Genomic DNA, 10313 nt, shown 5'->3' with positions numbered 1-10313 from the left:
ATTTTCATTTCTGGGTGAACTATTCCTTTAATACAAACAATTATACTCAATACCCAAAATATACTACTAAATATTGCAATGAAAATTATGTGTAATAATATGAAAATGCAAGTAATTTCTCTATTAATACAAGGAAGCTTTCCACTAGTCAGAAGAAACTACTACACTGTGCATGTCTCTTTGTGAAACAGTGCTGTGAGATATTTTGTTCTGCTTCTGTGTCTGGTTCCCTCAGGCGTGGAAGTGTGTTTTTCCCTGAGCAGCTTTAGCGTGTGTTAGTCTATCATATCAGATCATCAAGATCCAGCCAAATGGTTATGTGGCACCAGTCTGCTGTGCTAACCAGAATCATTCAGTTCTGCTTTTTTCCTGTCATGAAGACATCTGCTTCCTGTTCTCCAGCTCATCGAATGAAAGAGAGAGAAAAAAAAAACACTATGGTAGTTTTGGGTTGCTCGGTAAACTTCTTATGGATGAAAGAGTAGATTCTTCAGTTTACTGGAAGGGTTCACACCTGTAACAGTCATATATCTTCTTTGTCTTAATCTACTTTTCTTTTTTTACACAGAAAGACAGAACATGCTCTTTGTTAATTTTCCTTGAAGCCAAGAGCAAAGACCCCCCCCCCCCATCGACAAATCATAAATACATCATTTATCATACTGAAAATGGCTCCAACTGAGCACTTACACAGAGATCATTTTTTATGATGTAGAAGTGCAGCTCATTTTTTTGCTTTTAATACAAAACTCTAAATCAAACCCTGAAAAACCCAGCTGCTTTTTCCCCACAAAGCTCATTTTCAGTGTTTTTTTTCTCAAAACAAAAACACAATTTTCACTCCTTATGCATTCACTTTCCTCAAAAGACACCCATTACAAGTGAAAATGTACTTACAGTCTGAAGACCAGTGTTGTGAAGTAGCAAACTAAAAACCGTTTTTTCAGTAGGCTACCTCACATAAGTAACAAATCTTATGATTGTGCCATTTTGTACAAATTATTCCAGATTTTTATGAGACCTTGTTGCACCATGCATACACCCCAAAACCAAGCAAACTGAAAACTATGTTCAAATTAAGTTTGGATTCTGATTAATTTAGGTGAATTAGCTTGTTTGGTTAAAAACAAAAAAGATATTTGTTTGTAGAAAAAATAATTGCACAAATAAAAAACTAAAATTAAATGAAATAAAAGAAAAGTTACTCCAGCGCTCCTAGAGATAGGCCAGCAAGTTATCAGTTGTAGTCATCTGACATTAATCTCTGTAGCAATGCCAATATTAGCATAGCAACATTAGCATTTCTTGTGTTATCTGTGTGGAAAATATATTGTGGGGAAAAAGAGAAGGCATGCAATTTGCCGTTATTGTAATTTTACTCCTAAATCTTCTGAATCATGGGATAGAGCAGCAATGCAGATCAACTGATAACTCACAATGGGTCTTTCTAATTACAACACAAACCCTCAACTACCTTCCTCACATCTTCCTCATCATCAGTTCTGTTCATCATTAGCCCAGCTACTGCACTGCAAAACGACGTAATCGGAAAAAACAAGACATGATTATTGCAGACGTCTGACCTAAACAGAAAATCACATTCACTGAGAAAATCTGAGTGGATAGCTCTGATCCAAATCGAGTAGCCAGGGAATCCTGGAAATATCAGGGAATTTCAAAAGAGGATTCAAGACTTTAAAGTCATAGAAATGAATGAAATCTTAAAGAATCATGGAAAAATCTTTTTTTTTTTTTTTTTACTCTATAATAACTGGAAACATCGTAAAAGTTGGTCAGTGTATATGTTGTTTCACTTCTGTACAAGGCCATTTTCATGAACAATTTCATATCTCATTAATATACAATTTCAAATGTGAGAGCTTTTAAGCTAAAGCAAGTTTATAAAGTCATATTTCTCTCCTTTGAACCCAGCTCGGCAAAGAACAAGGTTTTGAGGGTGTTTTTAAGTGGTTTGTTCCCCTCGTACCCTTTCCCTGAAGCCCTGTGAGTCCGTTTTGCTGAACCCTACCAACAGGGTTAATTATGCATGGTCAAGCATTTTTTTTCTTATGGCTGCTTTTATAGGCCACATTTTATCCAGGTTTATATTGCACTCCGCAACACAGACGAAAACCAACAACCTTCACCTGTCTCTCTCTCTCTCTTTTCGTGACCTCCTCTTTTGAGAGAAGGGACCCATTAAGCATCGGTTTTCTTATTTATAATGGTAGGTGTAAAAGCACGTCAGGTCTAGATGTGCTTTATGAGTATCAATTTAGTGCATCTACTGTCACAGCCTTGCCACTTCACCTGTTTAAGAATCCGCCTTGGGTTATGATGTGAGAGTGAGACACAAAAAAAAATAAGCAAGCGATTTTACACACACAGCATGAGAAATGCTACTGACAGGGAAAACAATGACGATGGAAATCCCCCATGCACTAGCCACAAATCTATTAAAATTCAGACTTCCATGAAAAAGGAGCAACATCCAATTAATTTATATATATATATATATATATATATATATATATATATATATATATATATATATATATATATATATATATATATATATTAAGCTTGATTCAAATGAAATTTCTTTGTGATCCAAAAGGTGATTTTTGTATCAAACAATTTTATGCTTAAAAAAAAGGGAGTTTTGCTGCTATAGGGAAGAAAAGATGATTGTGAGTTCTGTGTCACACTGACTTTAAGAGGAGCACAGGCATGGTCTGATAGTTTGTGTGGTGCATATTAAATCTATGTATGCAAACACAGTCACTAACAGGAACTAAGCAGCATCTAACTGATGCTAAATGATGCATAGTGTTTACTAACTCCTTGCGTTAGCATCTGATCATAGTTTGCAGTATGATTCCAGCTGTCGGTGCACATACACACACACACCACATGGTTCCTGGAGAGACTAATCCCTCAGTGAGACACACACCATAAGTGACGAGGCCACCCAGATCCTCTCCACAATCTTCTACTTATCATCCATCAGGTCTCTGTCTACAACTTGCCATCTCTCACAAGCCTCATGAACTCTTTAAAAGTCTCAGTTTTTCTTAAAATAAATTTCAGAGAAATTACAACTTACAATGGTCACATTGAATTGATCAAAAGTGACGGTAAAGAATTAAAACATTAGCAAAAAATTAAAAAAAATCTTCTTTTGAATTTTCTAGTGAAAGAATCCTTACAAAATGAATAAATAACATTAAAAAAAAAAAATCAAATACTGCACCAACATCCAGGACTGCTTACTTCAGCCAGATAAAAACTGCATTTTTTCAGTTAATAAATTCGATATATTTCTGTTCTAAACAACATCCAATCTTTTTGTATTTTTATATTATTAAAATCTAGCCTGGGTATTTATGCTAGGAAGAGTTTTATTTTTATTTTTTTTATTTTATTTTTTTTTGCATTAATGGAAACCTGTCAGCATGGACTCTTATTATAAATGTTTATGCATATCTAAAGTGACTTTGGCCATGTGCTATAGTTATCGCAGGTATGTAATGATGCATGCCTGAACTGGTTTTGGTTGAGTGATGACATGTCATTTCTGTAATATTCACAAACCTGCACATGGCTGAATACACAATCTCACACGGCCTGTAAACATCAGCAACTGTCCCCTTATTGCTTTAGGTGATTCGGTCAGTAAAGGCCAGGTGGGAGATGCAGATGTTAAATGGCTGGAGGTAATATATCGACTTCATTCAGTCCTGAAATGGCATTTTGATGGCACATAGCCATGTCTTGGTCCCAAGATGGGAAGCATTTGGAGACACATTAAGACATACCCAATCACACACACACACGCACGCACAGGTTTTTGGACCTCATTTGCAGCAGTGAAAGTTCTCGTCTGGCAATCCCAGAAGTCCGATGTCAGTAGCTTATTAAAGGGGGTGACCAGCCCTGTGGGCACAAGAATATATGAATAAATTTATTACACTAACGCAATGACCTTAAAACTCTGAGAGGCATTCACACTCTCAACTATGCATTGATGTAATAGTTACGAGTGGAAGAAAACAAAAGGAAACTGAAAATCATTGCAGTAAAAATGTATCTTCACACAATCACATGAAGAACTGTACACCACATTTATCTCTATCCTACAAAGGATTGGGGGACATTATGAATTAAAATGCAGGAACTGAGAGAGACATATGAGAGTGAACATAAAAGAAAGACACTGACTGCAAATGGTAGATTACAACCGTGATTTCTTTTGCATTTATGCTATGAATATGAACCAAAAAATGCATGCTAAACACTATTATTATTCAGATGTCATTATTAGATGTTCTATTCTATTTCCTTAGCTATAGCAAATACAGTATGGCTAGCATTTTTTTAAACCCTTTAATAAAAATAAATAAATAAAAAAAGGGAATTTAGGCCTACACAAATATGATTCTTTTTTACAATGCATCTCATTCTGAACAGATTTCAAGGAGTTTTTTTTTTTTTTTTGTTCTTCTTCACAATTAAATATCCAATATCGACCAATACAGAAACACTACAGTTCAATGGATGAGTCTTTTTTGCTCACAAAGGCTGCATTTACTTTATCAAAAATATAGTAAAAAAAATATTATTTGAATAATATATATGTTCAAATTTAATTCATTCATGTGATGCCAAACAGTTGCATTGCATAATATTTGTGTAAAATGTGGTACTTTTTTCAGTATTCTTTGATAAGTAGAAAGTTTAAAAGAACAACATTTATTTTAAATAGAAATATTTTAACATTATAAATGTCTTTGCTGTCATTTTTGTAAATTTTTTTGTTAATGTGTCATTGAATGAATGAATAGATAGTATAAAACTTATAATATTTATAAATATTATAATAAAAAAAATAAAATTCTAATATTAGCTGATAACTTATATGGTATGTCATTTGATCTTTAGCAATGCCTTACCAACTATTAAGATCAACCTAAGAATAACCCACAAGTCATTTTGCAATGGTACAGGCCACTCACATTTTCTTTATGGTGATAGTGTGATTACCAACTGAGAATAAGAACTAGTGTAAAAAAAAAAAAAAAAAAACCTTGTGCGAATGGAACTGCAGGGTTTTCTTACCTATCACGCACACAGACGGAAATGCATCAGTAGATGATAATGTGCTCGATAGACTGTCTAATACCTATGAACGTTTTTACCATTAAACGCACAGCCGAATATGAAGCACACAGTACGCTCGATCCGCTCATTAGGGCTTTGCTGAGCCTCCGGCCTTTAAGAATGACTCGAGTCTCATCAGACAGCAAATTATACTCATCCTCTGTGTGAGAGAGACTTCCTGCGGGGACACGAGTCAATTGTCCAATCGCTTTGCACACACACACACACACACACAAACCAAAATGTTCCTGCTTTCTAAATTATTGATGGACGTCAGTCAGTGTGTCTGACCACATTTAAGTGTTTCCACAGGGGGTCCAAAAGCAATCAAAACACACACGAGCACAGCTGGTCGTTTCGCATCTTCATCAGTTGTCTTTTGTTATGACGTCACGCCACTCGTTGCTACTGATGTTCGCTAGTAAGACATACATGTAAACTTGTATTTGACATTTACTTAATTATGCTTAATTATGTCTTAATCTAATATAATAATCATACATGCACACATGCAGACATGTCCCCAGTTGTAATACTGGATTATTAATAAACGAATACAGAAGAGTTAACACTGTATACTGCTTACTACTGTGTTTTCTGTGCAATGATAAATGTTTGTTTAGTATACTTGATTGTTGTCACATGAGTGGCAAATTTATCATCTTGGATATATAAGGTTTTATTTTATTTTTTGTGACAGAGAGTTTTGCAGAAATGCTCTAGGTTTAGCATAGGTTGACAACAATTGTAACAAAATAATGTTGATTCATCCCTAATTTTCTTAAAAAAGAATTTTAAAAAATCTTATAAATGTGGTTGTAGCAATTGACTTGTAAAGGGAAGCAAATATATATATATATATATATATATATATATATATATATATATATATATATATATATATATATTAAAACATGTACTTTTTATAGACATATCTGCTATAGCAGCAATTTTTTTTATAGTAGATCAGGTATTCATTTCCAACATAAATTATGGATAATTAGCAAAATGTTCTTACGATATTCAGAAGAAACAGTCCATATTATTGTATATTGTTAACTATTGTTTACTGTCCAGTATTCAACCAGAAAAATATCTAAATTCTAAGCTAATATATTTTTTCTTCTTTAAATATTTCAAATATGCTAAATGGTAACATGGCCTCATCAGACTGATTCCAATCAAAAAATTGTCAAGAAAAGAGACAGTGGCTGAATTCAGAACAGAATACTATCAGATTACTCTTATTATGTCTGTTAAAAATATAGTTAAAATATAGCAGAAACAGGAAGTATGCTAGCTAAGCACATTGCACTGTAGGACAGTGTCCTGTGTGTATACTGCACGGCACACTATCTAGAATACTGCTCATTTTGGCAAATAGGTCTTCAATGCAGATTGAGAAATCACTTACTGTGCAGAGTTCTGTATAATATAAATAGTAATAGTACATTAGAACAAAGTTTTCTCATTCTATTCGTAAACTGCAAACAACGAGTATCAACAGCACCCATAAGATTCAATCTGACTCTATAAAACAACTGCACACATCCATCCAGCCACTCTTTAACTTTTTAGAATCCCTCTTTTTTCTTTTTCCTTCTGTCTTTACCTGCGTACATACCGCACCATTTATTTACATTTCCTCTTCTATGTTTGAACTAAAACAAACACTACCATATAAAAGACAGCTGCATGATCCAGCATGCTGCTTCCTGCAGTAGATACCTCTTCATAAACCATAGAGAGATCCTGCAGAGGTAACCTGTCAGTCTGTTGGCCAAATGGTCCTCAATAGCCACATATACATGGATATAAACGATGGAATATATAATTTGGTTGGCATAAGGATCTAGTGTAGAGTAGACTGAGAAAGCCAGATGGAAGGCAACACCTGTGAGGGTGTTGTATGTTATGCAGAGTGGATAGTTCCTTTACTCCCTAAGTGTGATTCACAGCAAACACAAACTTGTAGAGTAGTGTAATTTTCCAGACATTTAGAGAGCATGAGAAATGCTCCAGGATAACTTGTCTATTTGCTGCTAAGTGTCCAAAACAGTGCTCTTCAATATCCATCAATAATTTTAGGGGGAAAAAACAAACAAACAAACAAACACATATAATTCTGACATATGCAGCCAAATGTTCTTGAACTGAACTGGTCATACTGATTTGAATAAGAGAGAGAGAAAAAAAAATGATTTTACTGATTTGTAACTCTAATGAATTTAATCAGAGGTCAAAACATCAAAAACATAATCTGAATGCATATGAATGCCACCACAAAGTCGTAATTTTGAGAGGGAATCTATGGATTTTATTTGAGCCACAAGTTTTTGACCTGAAGGTATGAAAACAGAAGATGCCATGGATACAGCATTTGCATTAATAGTAAACTTGATGGAATTAAATGTGTTTACAATAAAACTAGCTAAGTTGCATGTACAAAATATGACACTACTGTACAATTACGCATATATTAGCAATTAGAAAAGGTATTGCTGTCTTGCTTCAACATTCACAATGTCTTAATTCTGACTTCTCAACTCATAAATACAAACTTTCCAGTAGGAACACCCCATATCTATCATTCACTCCGTCTGTATGGCCTGCAACTTTTACAACGACATACTTTTAAAACTTTTTTAGAAACTTTCAAATAAGCCAAACTAATATTTAAAATCTTGAACAACTTTGCTTTTCTAGGTAATTTTTTTTTTAAATGCATTGCTTTTCATTTCAATTCATTTGAGTTATTAGGTCTACGTCCTTATATGCAAAATGAGTTTGCTACCTCAATTCAAATACAACTTAAATGAAATTTGAATTTCAAAGGAATTTTCAAACCAGTTTTGGCTGGCACACAACTCTGGTGTGAACGACCCATGAGCTGTCATCATGGAAAATTTACTGCCAGTTTTCTGTCCTTCATCCTTGACTCACGTGTAACAAAAGAAAGATAAAGTCAGTTATATTCCCAGCTATAACTTGACACTTTTAAAAGGGTGTGTTGTCATGAAAGCGCAAGTGCTTCTGCTGTCCACTATGTATGAACCACACTTTAATGGAAAGCAGCAGCATGTAGTTCATGAATTAATGTGGTATCAAGGGGGCTGAGCAGTTTGAATTATTGATTCCTCCACTCTTTTCTGTCAGCCGTCTTTTCCCCCATGATAGACCTTCAACAACAGTTTTGCTGTTTAAATCCAGTCAGATCAAAATGCTACAAAGCATTCACAGTCATGGGGAAAAGGTGGGGTTATAAATGGGGCATAGAGGCTTTGCGTGTTAAGAAAGGGCCAGGTGTCTGTGCCCATCCAAACCTCAAAAACAAAAGCAGCCATACCCACAACATCCCTGCAGCAGCTGTGACGACAGCAGTCGTCGGTTTGGAGTACAGTAGCAATTACTGGATACCATTCAGTCCCCAGAGCTTAACAGTAGCAGCATAAACACTTCCCCTGAAGGTGTCCTGGCTCAGAGACAGATGTCATTCACCTGTGATCTGCCTAATCAGGTTCATCATTTATCGGTATGGGTAACACCAACATAATGAGGTTTTGCATGGAGGCCAGTCGGAATGGTGCAAACAGACTAACCTGAATGAAGTCTACACTTCAGTTTGTGGTGAGCATTTATCCAGTCTCAGATACGCCGGTGTTGACTGTTATCTTGATGAAAGGAAAACAATTATGGCACGATGCAGTAAAATAGAAAGCTGAGACATGTCTCTCTCTTCAGAGGCCAAGTTTGTTTTCTCATGGTGTCATTTTCAGCTCTCTTTCTATCAGGGTATGACAATTAGCTAAATACATGACAAGTTCTAGCAGGAATGATTTGAGTTAAATCTTTTAAATCCTTCCAACTAGCAATTACCGAAATAATGTGTGGACCAGTGGTTTTGGGATTAAATAACAGTTGTTGTAGTTTCACACAAACAACATGGAATTGTTGCCGTGTGGGCCACAGACTCTGTTGTTTACAGTACAGCATATGGCTCTCCATTCCCTAGAATGCTTTGTTCCCTGGTGGGCAGAGGAGTCACCCAAGGCTCGGCTTTGCTCTATTCCAGCCAAGGATCTCTAAGATCTGGTAACACCTCAGTCCCATAGGGGGTCCCCAGGGCCAGCTGTGTTTTCAGTTCATGTCATTGGTATTTACATAATGTTGTAACAAACTACAGCTACCACAAAAAAACATAATGTAAAGTCTTGTCTACAACAAAACACACACACACACACACACACACACACACACATTTATATAATAACAGTTATTGCTGAATAATAAGATATCTACAGCACACTGAGCATGTAACAACACGATCAATAATCTAAATTTGTTATTAAATAGACATGTATAATGTTTTTGCTGCAAGATTTAAGCTGTAAAACAAAGTCAAACCTTAAAATTAATCCCAAAGCAAGCCATTAAATAGCAAATATACAAAAGCATTACGAATGGCTTTACACGTTACTGTCTTCAGCATCACAGCAAAATATATCATGAGTTGAGAACGTAAATTCCTTGTCTGAATGTGATGCAAAAAATAAATGAATAAAATTAAATTCTCATGCCCTGAAATAATGACAAGAAACTCATTTCTATGCAGTTGTATTCACGAATTGCATGCAAAAGGAATGAACACAGAGAAGTCAGATTCACGAACAAATAACCAACCCGATCTCATGGCAATTCGTACATTTTTCACGAGATGGCTTATTCGTATGAATTCGTACGACCACACTCGTATGAATTTGTACGAATGACCTACACCTAACCCCGCCCCTAAACCTAACCGTCACTGGGGTTTAGACCAATCGTATAAAATCGTACGAGTGAGGTCGTACAAATTTGTACGAATAAGCCACCTCGTAAAATACGTACGAATTGGCCGTGAGATAGCGTTGAAATAACACGAGCTGCTTATTTTTAGTGAATCAAAAACATTCTGCTTGACCTGTGTCTGATTCCCAAATGAATCTTTCTTATGTGCTGCTTCTTTTTACTAAACACAAAGACATACTTGTAGTCTATAGATTTATTATATAAAATGAAATGTGTTCGGGTATGTTTGGACATAATAAATAAATAAATAGGCCAGATTTTGGCAAATTGTTCAAGATGTTTTCTTAATCTGCAGGTGATTTTTC

The sequence above is a fragment of the Carassius gibelio genome, chromosome A12 (assembly GCF_023724105.1).
Source record: "Carassius gibelio isolate Cgi1373 ecotype wild population from Czech Republic chromosome A12, carGib1.2-hapl.c, whole genome shotgun sequence".
In the NCBI taxonomy this organism is placed as follows: domain Eukaryota; kingdom Metazoa; phylum Chordata; class Actinopteri; order Cypriniformes; family Cyprinidae; genus Carassius; species Carassius gibelio.
Note: the sequence above shows the minus strand (reverse complement) of the source record.